Source organism: Protopterus annectens, chromosome 12.part0 (genome assembly GCF_019279795.1).
Source record: "Protopterus annectens isolate FY-2018-M chromosome 12.part0, PAN1.0, whole genome shotgun sequence".
Classification (NCBI taxonomy): Eukaryota; Metazoa; Chordata; order Ceratodontiformes; family Protopteridae; genus Protopterus; species Protopterus annectens.
This window is the reverse complement of record NC_056746.1, coordinates 20,907,282-20,919,615: the sequence shown is the minus strand read 5'-3', so window position 1 is coordinate 20,919,615 and position 12,334 is coordinate 20,907,282. Positions and strand designations below refer to the sequence as shown.

General features: G+C 38.5%; 1 protein-coding gene across 1 annotated transcript in view; it reads left to right on the top strand.

Annotated features, from left to right (window-relative positions):
- The window catches only part of LOC122816337 (periplakin-like), a 416,450-nt gene that overhangs the window by 390,574 nt on the left and 13,542 nt on the right, over positions 1-12,334 (top strand). The window lies entirely within an intron of this gene.

Here is a 12,334-nt window from a genome sequence, read left to right as displayed (position 1 = left end):
TTGAACTGCCTTTTGCTAAACAGCTGTATGATTCTTACCAGTCAGTGTTTTCTCTTCACCTTTTCTAGTTGGTTTTCTTTCAGGCTCTCAAAGTTTCTTTTTATTTTGCTGGCATCCAGGCAGCATACTTACAAGCCAGTAACTGAAGTTTACTAAAATTGGCAGAATTACTGGCCCTTATGTATCAGTTTCTTTTTTTTTTTCACACTAGAAAAGCTGAAATTAACCTGTTGATCAGTGTGTAGCTATCTTGGAAACTCTTGTGTCATGAAAGTTTGTATAGTAACTGATATACCCAGTGCTGTGGAAAATATCTAACTGACTCTCAAAATGTTAGCAAAAATAAAAAAAAGTTCAGTCTTTCATGTACCGTGTTTTACGTGTGGGGGAAAAGGGTGCAATACTAGGTTCTGCACTAATGACAATATCATTGCTGTGCCCATGAAAACTATAAATATTAAATAGTTTGTTAATGCTATATAACCTATAAAATGAAATAAAATATCTTCCAGACTGGTTGAAACTGCATATTATTATTACTGTGCATATATGAACTATGGTACTGGACAGAAAAAAACTACAAGGGAATTATACATGGGAAGCATGGTCACCCTCATAAAAGGGTAATAAATCTGTAAAAAAATGGTGATTAATAAAAATGCAGAGGTAACCTATATTCATAGAGACAAGAAATGGTATCCCATTTCTCAACTTGAGATACAAATGAAATTCAAAAAGGTGCTGTATCCTACTGCAGGTGTACCCAACTTAACTCACAATATCATAAATGGGAATCACCTCCCTCACTTTAATGAAGTATGGAGACACTGGGAAGGAGGCATCTCTTTTGACAGGCCATACCAGCAGCACAAGGAGAAAATTTTACCTTGGGAATCAGACCAGAAAGAAAATTTACTTTGAAAATACCCTGACCTTGCCTCTGACCCCCTCTGGAAATGGGAGGGGGAACCACCTACTAACAGATACTAGAAAGCTTGAGTAACATAAAGCTGAAGGATCAGTATTTGAAGACCTAAAGGTATTCAGTTATGGTTAAGGATGCAGTGGGAGGAAAATTGGTTGCCCCTTGTAGGCATTTTTAGTGTACACCCATATCAGGGCCACCAGTCAGTACTGACCACAGCAATGAAGTGAGAATAAAGGTGTGGATACAGGCTGAAAGATATGCATATACAAAATAGACAACAGATAGGAGTACAGGCAGGAAACACTTACTGAAAACCACTTACATCCTGAGGTACCCATTTTCAGGGAGCATAAAAAAGAAAAAAGGAGCAAGAGAGCAGTGTATTCTCACTCTGCAGTGTATTCTCACTCTAAGGTGGTGAGATCTCATGAATAGAAAAAGGAGAAAGAAGGATCAGGGAATACAAAGAAAGAATTTAACTCCAAGCAGAAATGTGATAAACTATCTGCTAACTCGTGTGAACTTCACAAAATTCAATGGTAATATATTACCTATGTCACAGTTTCAAAGTTAAACAGCTCAAAATATCAGTATTTGCACTTGTTTCTATCTTGTAACTAGTCTAGCTCAGATACAGATTCTTAGTTTTAGCACTTGAATTTGCTTATTTGTGCTCAGCTAAGCTACAAATTACTACAGCACTCAACCTTCCTCATTACCTAGAGGAAAACAGTTTTTGTACTTACTTTCCTTGCTTAGAGAAAAACAGCTCTTGGACTCACTTTCCTCACTTGTCTTGAGGAAAATAGTTTTTTATTCAGGCACGTCCAAGGGTCAGCTCCCAGTGTTCTCTCATGTCTATCTGATGAATCTGGGCATCTTGGGGCAATTTAGCAATTGCCTCATGTATACAGACAACCCTTTCCTCCTACCACCCAACACTACAACCTGTGAGAGATGCACTTATCTAGCCAAACTGGAGGTAAAGCTCTCTTTAGCCAAGACTGAACTTGACAGTCAAGAGGAGAGGGTAAACACTTGTACCACACCACATTCATCACATAGTCCCACTAAACCTACACCACCAAAATCCACACATAGAAACACAAAAACATTCATGGAGGCTCTCAATAATAATCTGCTCAAGCAACAGAGACCTCCAAAGCAGAAATGCAAGCAACCTCCAACCCCAACACAACCCAAATGACACACAGCCCACAGACTCAGTGTGCCACTCAACCACAGCCCATAAGGCAAAACAATGTACCCAACACACTAGTCATAGGTGACTCTACAGTCAGGCACACTGATGTCTCACTCACCAGACTAAACAAGGAGAAGGTTACTGTCAGCTGCCTGTCAGGTGCCAGGATCCACCACATAACTCATGCACTCTGGTCACTCCACAACAAGTACAAATATGACTCTGTTATTGTCCATGTTGGTGTGAATGACCTGAAATGTACCTCCCTGGACTACATAAAAAGAGACATGGAAGAGCTCTCCAGTCTTGTAGCCCAGGCAGGTATGACCCTAGCCCTGAGTAGCATCCTGCCATCATCCAGAATTATACCGCAGTACAAGGACAAAATGATTGACTTCAACAATTGGCTAAGCTTCTGGTGTCATTCTAAGGGGATCCAGTATCTGTCTGCCTGGGACGACATGGTCAACAGACCACGATGCTTTGCCAGAGATGGCATGCACCTGTCACCCCTGTGATTCTGGATACTGGCTAAGGCTCTTGCTGCCCCTATAGTGCCTTTTTTAGGCAAGGTTCAAATGACAAATTCACCACTGTAACAGGAACAGGCAAGCAAAAACTGAGGGTAATGCTACTCAATGCTAGAAGTCTAAATCTCAAAATGCACTCCCTCAAGGCACTCCTTAAAATGGAGAACATCTATATCTGTGCAGTGACTGAGACCTGGTTCAAGGCTCCAGAGAGCACCCCTGCATTACCAGGCTATAACTCATACCACACTTTTCGGCCACCTAACCTGGACCGGAACACCAAAGGCGGAGGTGTGTCCATATTCATTAAGGATATCCACACCTCCAGGCTAGTTGCTCAGCATAATGCATCCGAGGTTATCAAAGTGCAACTAACTCTGGGCAAAACTGCAATCCAAATTGTAGCTTGCTACAGATCCCACACTATGCCTCAGGTTTCCCACTCCTCTTTTCTTGATATACTGGAAAATATTAGGGTTCAACCAAACACCCTAATAATGGATGATTTCAACTACCCCACCATTAACTGAGAAAACTACTCATGTACCAACTCCTTTGCTCAATGCTTTCTGGAATTCATAAATTCCAGTGCCCTGGATCAACTTATCTACACCCCCACCAGGGGCAACAATATCCTAGACCTAGTCATTACCAACATGAGTGACCAGTGTTCCACACCTGAAGTCAACTCCTCGTTTATCAGATCCGACCATAAGCTAATCACCCTTGATATCTACATCCCGCCCCCACTCCCAATTAAGGAAACCATGGTAAAACATTTCTCCAAAGCCAACTTCATGCTTCTTAAGACAAAAGTGGTGAACTTCATGACACCCATGTAGATGGACTATACAGTTACAACTGCTGAATCCTACACAGATGCACTCTATAAGCACTTACACGAGTGCATGGATAGTGCTATCCCAAATAGAACCATGACACTATCCTCCAAAAAAGGAAGCCTTTTTGGTGGTCCCCTGCCATAAACAAACTCTAGAACAGAAGGAAGAAACCGTTGCAAAAGAGAGTAAAATCCCATGAGTGGAGGAGTTACCTGGTCAGCCTCAGTAAGAAGCTGAGATCCCTTATAAGATACTCCAAAGCTAGCTACAAAAACAAATTTGCCACTGATTCTAGGAACAGCCACAAAGCATTCTATAGCTATGTCAAGAATCTCAATGGCAACACCCAGATCTTCTCTCAGTTACAGCACAACAGCACGAAAATTACAGAACCAACTGATATTGCCAACATCCTGGGAGATAGGTTCAGTGCTAACTTTACCCCCCCCCCCCTCACCCCCTAAAGGGCCCATATCTATACAGGAAGAATGCAGAGTCCCTGTAATCACAACTATGCAGGTAAAAGCTGCACTTTTTAAAGCCAAAAACATAGCATCCATGGGACCGGACAACATCCCAGGCTGCGTTTTACACAAACTTCAGAATGAACTGGCTCCCCACCTAAGCACCATGTTCAAGAATAGTCTCACATCAGGCTTTGTGCCCACTGAATGGCGCACAGCAACAATTATTCCACTCCACAAAGGGAGAGCCACCACTGATCCCGGGAATTATCGCCCTATTAGCCTGACGAGCCTTGTTTGTAAGGCCATGGAACGTATCATCATGGAACTCATAAACAAAGACATTGGTAACCTCCAAACTCTGGACCCCACCCAGTTCTGGTTTGTGAAAGGCAGATCATGCCTCCTGAACCTGATTGACTTCTTTGAGGCAGTCACCAAAGCCGTAGATGAGGGTAAGATGGTTCACACAGCATATCTTGACCTCGCCAAGACTTTCGACATCATCCCCCATTCTGAAATTATAGCTAAACCCACTAAACTAGGTATAAATCCCTACGTCACAAGATGGGTTGCCAATTGGCTCACTGACAGAACCCACACTGTAAAAGTTGCCGACTCCAAATCTGACTTCAAACCAGTGACAAGTGGAGTACCACAGGGTTCAGTCCTGGGACCTCTCCTGTTTGGTATCTACTTCTCTGAAGTACAGGCTAACACAGCCTTTGGCTAATGAAGTTCACAGATGACTGCAAACTAGGAACCATAGTTGAGTCCCCAAATGATGTGGGCATCCTACAGAAGGGCCTCACTGAGACAGATGCCTGGTGTCAGAGCCATGGCCTCAGGCTCAATGCCAAAAAGTGCATAGTCATCCCTTTTGGTAAAAACTCTGTACCCATGAACTACCACATAGGTGGCAGTCTACTTAACGTCAAATGTGTGATAAGAGACCTTGGGGCTCAGGTGGACAGTAGTCTCTCCTTTGATAATCACATCGCCACAGTAGTCAGGAAATCCTTCTATGTGGCACACCTCATCACAAAAGGGTTCTCATCCAGGAAAAAAGAGGTCATTGTTCCCCTCTACTTGACAATCATTAGACCCCATTATAGAGTACAATGCCCCTTTTGGAATGTACCTCACAAGACAGCTGGAAAGGCCACAGAAGTACCTCACAAAGAGGATTACTGGCCTCAAACAGATGCCCTACACTGACCATCTCAAAAAACTCCAGCTTTACTCCGTAGCATATCACCTACTCCCAGGTGATCTCTGCCTAACATATAAAGCTATGTCAAACCCAAAGCTGTTGGACATGCTACACCTAAAGAAATCCCAATCCCTCCAAGCTACATGCTCTAGGGACCTAAACCTTGTCATCACAATAAACAGGACATGCTGGAGGGATAGATTCCTGTCCCAGAGACTTCCCATAGTTTGGAACAAGCTACCCATCTATGTTAAGCAAAGTTCCTCATTAGCACTCTTCAAGAAAAATCTTGATGAGTGGATGGGAAATAGGAAATACACCCTGGGGATCACTTCTGTGGCTCTGCTCAACAGGGGCACAGGAAAATAACTTTCTTGGGTGGCGTAAGTCAGGGAACCTTGTTGATTAAGCTTACATAGGCCCTTGAGCCGATAGCCTAGTACCTACCTATGAACCTATATCACACCCATGCAGGCAGGCTAGTAGAGCAATTCCACAGAATATTGAGGAGGATGGAGAAAAACTGGGACCAGTTTTGCCTCCCCTAGTATTTGTTGTTAGGGAAGTTCCATAGGCATCAATATGATTCCGTTTCTTTGAGTTACTCTGCAACATATGTCCTTGAATGCCATTAAACATTGCTAAGGAAATGTAAGAAGAGGAAAAAGAACATGCAACAGTATTCTAGAAGACTCTACTAGCCTACAACATAAGTAAAGGGTAGTAATGTCCATAAACAGGGAGCATACAGAAAGGGCACAAGTTGCCCAACAGAGCATATAAAACACAAATTGTACAAGTAGGGAATTTAAGGCTGGGGACCAGGTACTAATTTCAGTTTCCTCTGCAGAAAATACATTTCTAGAAAAATGGCAAATCATACTAAGTAAAAGGAAAAAAATAAACAAAAAGAATTACAGATTCAGACAAGTTGGCAAGAAAAGACCAGAATAAATAACCACATTAATATTCTAAAGTCTTGGAAGGAAGTACAGGCAGTAGTATGGTCAGCGAGTAATGTAAGGGTGACTAGAACAGCCTCATAGTCTTAGTTCTTAATCTTAAAATGCACTGAAACCTATAATTAAAAGTTTGACCTTCCCCATACCACCAGGTAGGTGAGCTAATAGAGTGCCTAGGGAAGGCAAGGTTCCCACCTATGCTGGACTTAAAAAAAAGGCTACATGGATGGAAAAGGCTATATAAAAAAAAAAAAAAAAAAAAAAGCAGCCCCCATTACTCCTGAAGGGACATTTCAATGCAATGTCTTCTCTTCTGACACACAGCAAAGCAGTATGTATTGCAGGTGCTAAAAACACTCTAAAACACACAAAGCACCACAAAAGGAAAAAATGTTAGCTTTACTTTTAAGTGGTTTCATCCTAAATGAAACAGACTTCATCAAAATGAACTTTAACTTATGCACTGCTCAAGTGATCTTCAAAAGTTTGATGGACAAGATCCTGATGCCTCACTGCTACTACATGGCCACTAAGTAAGATAACATAATCATATACTCTGAAGACTGAGTTTCTCACTGACCTAAATTGCAAACTGTATTGAATTCTGTAAGGCACGTGAGAAGATCAGGTTAGGTATTTGTAGTACATAATAAGTAACATTGTCGTTACACCCCAGAAGGAAAAAATAGAGGCAATAAAAAACTGGACAGTTTGGGAGACTAAAAACAGGTCAGAGCTTTTCTAGGGTTTGCAGGATATTATGAAAAAAAAAGTTGTATTACAATTTGCAACTATTACCTGTCCCCTCACAAACCTCACTAAAGGAAAGATACCATGAAAATAAGATGGGCCATAGAAGTAGGTGTTGCATTCAAACAATTAGAAAAGCTCTTGTGTACCATACAGTACTAGCATTCCTTCACTTTACCAATCAATTTATGTTGTATTCAGATGTGTCTGATGTGGTCCTGGGTGAAGTTCTGTTCTCAAAATTTTGATGGTGAGGAACACACTGTTTTTTTTTTTTTCAGAAAACTGACTATAACAGACACAAAATACTTAGCCACTACACGAAAGTGCCTAGTCATTAAGTGGGCACTAGAGTCAGTTAGATATTATTAATCATGCTCCCCCCTTCAAGAGAAGGAAATACAACAGTATGCAGGTGGGCCCTATCATTACAACCTATTACAATTAATATGCATCACAGAGCTGGGCCAAACCACCACAATGTGGATGGTCTGTTGAAGGTACATAGATCATCCCAGTGGCAAGAATCCAAAGAGTTCAAGCCGATAGTGGTCAAATATAATATGGTTTGGTGATTCTTCCCATTAAATGATGGGAAAAGCCCAAAGGAAAGGTAAATCTAATGCAAGAATTGTAATTACACTGCTTATAAATGCTTATACAGTGAACACATAACTGTAATTCCTAATAGACTACTCGTAAATACTTCAACAAATACTCGCACACTCCAGATAACTGCAACAACAAAAAGGATCCAAACGTGGAATAAAACTGAATGTTAAATAAAACCACCAAACAATAAAAAAATCCAATCTTTTTATTCTAGCACCTCTGTGTCACCACCTTCTTGGAATACAAATAAATGCTCTTAAAACTGCACTTTTATGGAAATTTCAGGACACATTACATCCAATTGAGCAATTAAAACCGCTTTGTTCTTTTATTCCACGTTTGAATCCTTTTTGTTGCTGTTGCAGTTATCTGCTTGTAAATACTTGTATGATGAATGTGTACAAACAGAAAATGTCTTTAAGAGATGTACCTGTAACTGACAGAATCATTAACCAGTGGTCTGCTATAATTCTGAGAAGTTTGTATAACAAAGGTGTACGACAGCTAAAGAATCAGACAACAACCACCTTTACAGAAGGAACCTACAGAGCACAGATGCAGCTCTGCAGGAGAGATGTATAAGACAGACTACCAGAGAGAAACCTGAAGTAATCCAGAGGAAGACTTTGGTATTATAAACTTCAAAAGTTAGTCTCCCCTAAGGATCCAGCCTTTATGTTGCTGTAGCAAAATAAAACAGTTTTTATATAAATTGGACTTCATCTTGGCTGAATTGTTTTCCATTATATATGTGTGCACATCTGCGTGTGTATGGATACAGATATAGATATATTGATAGATGGACAGGTACAGATATAGATAAAGACATATAAGTCTATCATTCATTCATTCATCAATGTACAGAAACATCAGCATACAATACATTGATTTCTACATGTTGACATAGGGACAGCAGCAAGGTTATGGTTAGCAGTCATGAGTAAGAATGGACAGGGGTGCTGGCCCCATGCCACCTTACCTCAGCCCTACACATCACCTTAGCAGCAGCCTTTTACCTAATTGTGCCACCACACAAGGCAGATAAAGACATACACATATTAGACATACATACTGCTAAAACATTCACCTTACCTAGAGGCAAAAACTTGTAACCAATACACCAGAAATGGAAAAAACTTGAAGAACAGTTGAGCAACTACACTTTATTTATGGATACCACAATACTAGAAAAATGTTGATCTAGGTTTTGTCCACTCTATCGGGACTTCAACAGAACAATAAAACATTTAAAAACTCAGGTTTATATACCCACCCAGTTCACCAAAATCCTTCATCAATTAAACAATTAAATATTTCAAAGAACCCTACTAGAATTCATGTCACTTATAAAAGCTTTTTCTACAATTTAAATTCTAAAAGTAATTTACACTAGCATTTAAATAACATATTCAGTTAGTTCAAGATTATTAAATTGTCAATGTTAAATTGAAAATGTACACAAAGGATATACAAAAATATTGGTGTTATAAAAATATATATTTATTTAAAAGAAAATAATTTTTGATTTAAAAACATTAATGCTGAGAAATCCTATTTGCTGTTTTTTAGTTTTTATTTTTTGTTTTTTATTATTTTTTACCCAAAGTGTGCTTAAGCTTTAAAATGGGGACTATGCTAATACTATCGTTAATACCAGGGTAATTCTGAGCATCCAATCTTAGCTGCCACTTTAATTCACATATATCTAAATGGACGTCGAATATCTTACCCTGGATATCTTTTCTGATCTGTTGAATAACACAAAATTTAAAACTATGCTCCGAATATACAGAAATATGCCTAGCTAAAGCATTTGTGGACTTCAGATGTTGTATTCAGATATTGTCATACCCATAAATAAAGTGTGGTTGGTCAACTGTTCTTCAAGTTTATTCACCTTACCTAGCCCTAGCTCTAACCCTAACTAAAAAGCACATGTGCATACACTACAAAACATAGACAACCATACACGCACACACTAAATATATTTCCTTATCTAGCCCTTACTCTAACCCTAACTTAACATGACACATGCATATCTTACACAAAATAACAAGAGAACATTCAAGATCTACGGTTACTAATGCAACTTTTGATTTAAACTGGCAGCAGTAGACTGTGTCAACAAAACGTGCAATCAACAAGTATATACTGCATCTACGTGTGTGTGTGTGTGTGTGTGTGTGTGTGTGTGTGTGTGTATATATATATATATATATATATATATATATATATATATATATATTATGGGTCTATATTAGAACATCGAAGTTTCACAACTTCGAATGTTCTAATGTCGACCTCTATTCAGCGAAAGCTGAGAACATCGAACATGCAGAACAGCAAATTTTTTTCCCTAGGAAAAAATTCGCTTTTCCGAAACACATGCACACAACACAAGCACACCAAACAAAAAGCAATCCACACACATACACCTAAAATCTTACATCTAACCCTACACTAAACTGTACAAACACCATTAACTATCCACTTACCTTAACCCAAACCCTAACCCTAAAGTCTGTCACTATCACACACTTACCTCACCCACGCCCTAACCCTAACTCACCTACCCTGCCCTAACCCTCACGTCCACACAATCGCACACTTACCTGACCTGCACCCTAACCCACCTAACCTGCCCTATCCCTCATATCCACACAATCGCACACATACCTAACCCTCGCCCTAACCATAACTCACTTAACCCATGCCCAATCGCACACTTACCTGAACCCAAACCTTAGCTTTCCACCACAATGCTGAAAATAGTGAAGCAACAGAAATGGACAACTGAATTCTTTCCCAAGGAAAAAATTTGTGTTTCTGTCGTTTCACTATTTTCAGCGTTCGCTGAATAGGGGTCGATATTAGAACATTCTAAGTTGTAAAACTTTGATGTTCTAATATAGACCCACATATATATATATATATATATATATATATATATATATATATACACACACACACACACACACACACACATAACATTTGATATAAAACTCATTTTGTCTAAACTCAAAATATCTAAAAATTTAGTCTGAAATCCATTTAGTCTAAAAGACATGTAGTCAAATCACATTTGACAGGAAAGTATAGTAGGCTATATAGAATTAATGCTGGTGTGTTTTAGGGTATCAGAGTGGTAGACATTACAAGGCGAATTAGCCTAGTGCACGATTTGTACCTTGTGTTCATGCATCAGCAGTGATTCACTATATGTGATGTTTGTTTTTTTCTCCGCGGATGTGCAAGTGTGGAGTTTGTTTATGTATATAAGGTGGATGTGACAGGTACAGGGGGTTTATCTCCCTGCCCAAAAAAAAAAAAGTTTGGAAGAGTATTTGCTATATATTAAATTTTAGATTAAATGTGATTCAATTATATGTGTTTAAGATTACATTTTTAGATGTTCTGTGATTAGTGTTTAGATGTAATGTGATATACCTAAATATGTATATATAAATCCATCATATATATATATATATATATATATATATATATACACACACACACACGTGTGTGTGTGTGTGTGTGTATTTGTGAGTGTGTGAATGAGTGAGTGAGTGTGTGCGTGTATATAGGGCTACTGAAAAAGAACAAATGACCCAAACATCAATGTTCAAAAAGTCGACTTTGCAAATGTTGACATGTTGCTGCGCATGCACCAAGAAAAAAATCACACAGCATGCAAAACAAATTTTCCAAAAATAGCTATAAATATATATATATATATATATATATATATATATATATATATTTTTTTTTTTTGCAGGGCAAGCCCCCCCCCCCCCATGGACTCCCCCACCCCTGCTAATTAAATATATTAACTCTAAAACCGTACAATCTCAGGGAAAGGGCATATTTTGCTACCCAGGGAATTGTGCAGTCTCGCACACCTCTTGATCATCTGTGTAGAAACTAAATTTTGTCGACTAAACAGATGTTGTCCAAAGGGAAATTCAATTAAAATCAGATTATGTATGTATGTGTATATATATATATATATATATATATATATATATATATATATATATATATATATATATAAAGCCAGGCTCTGGGGGTGGCATCATTAGGACATACATGGAGAGTCTATATATTCTCTGAAACTCGGTGCTTATGATATATACATACATACTGGACATTGTTAAAGGGTGTGATACAAATGTGCATTAGTGCACCTGTGTCACCTCGCATTTGTAATCATTCTTCTTGTGTCATCAATTAAGGACACTCTGACCTAGTCAACTATTAAAGGATATAAAATAAATTGCATGTTATAAACCCACAAAATACAGATATACACTCCTCCAAAATACTGTCCACCTACATCAACCTATAAAATAAAATGTGTTCATATTTAAAAGATAAACATTAAAACTAAAGAATAACAATAAAACATAAAGCACAGTCAATTAAAACAGTATTTCCAGTAAAACAGACCCATTTCTAAATATCTACATTAACTTAAACAAAACCAGCTAAAACATAATTAAACTATGCAACTAAGAAATCTTAACATAATCCTCACCACAGCATTAAAAAATAAAATAAGTGACACTGTTAAAAATAATCAAAAAGTACCTCAGACAGAAAACCACCCAAAAGTCACTCCATACATAAGAATGTACAGTAACTGCCTAAAGCTCTGTTTAGACAATGCACATAATTCTCACAGCTCCAAGAAATCTATGGAAGCAGTAATTCATATCTACAGGAATCAAATAAATGGAATATATGGAGGACTGGATTGTGTAACAAATGAAATATCATAAACTGTTGGTTTGAGTAATTTGATTCAGGACTCTGGGATAATCTCATTCCTA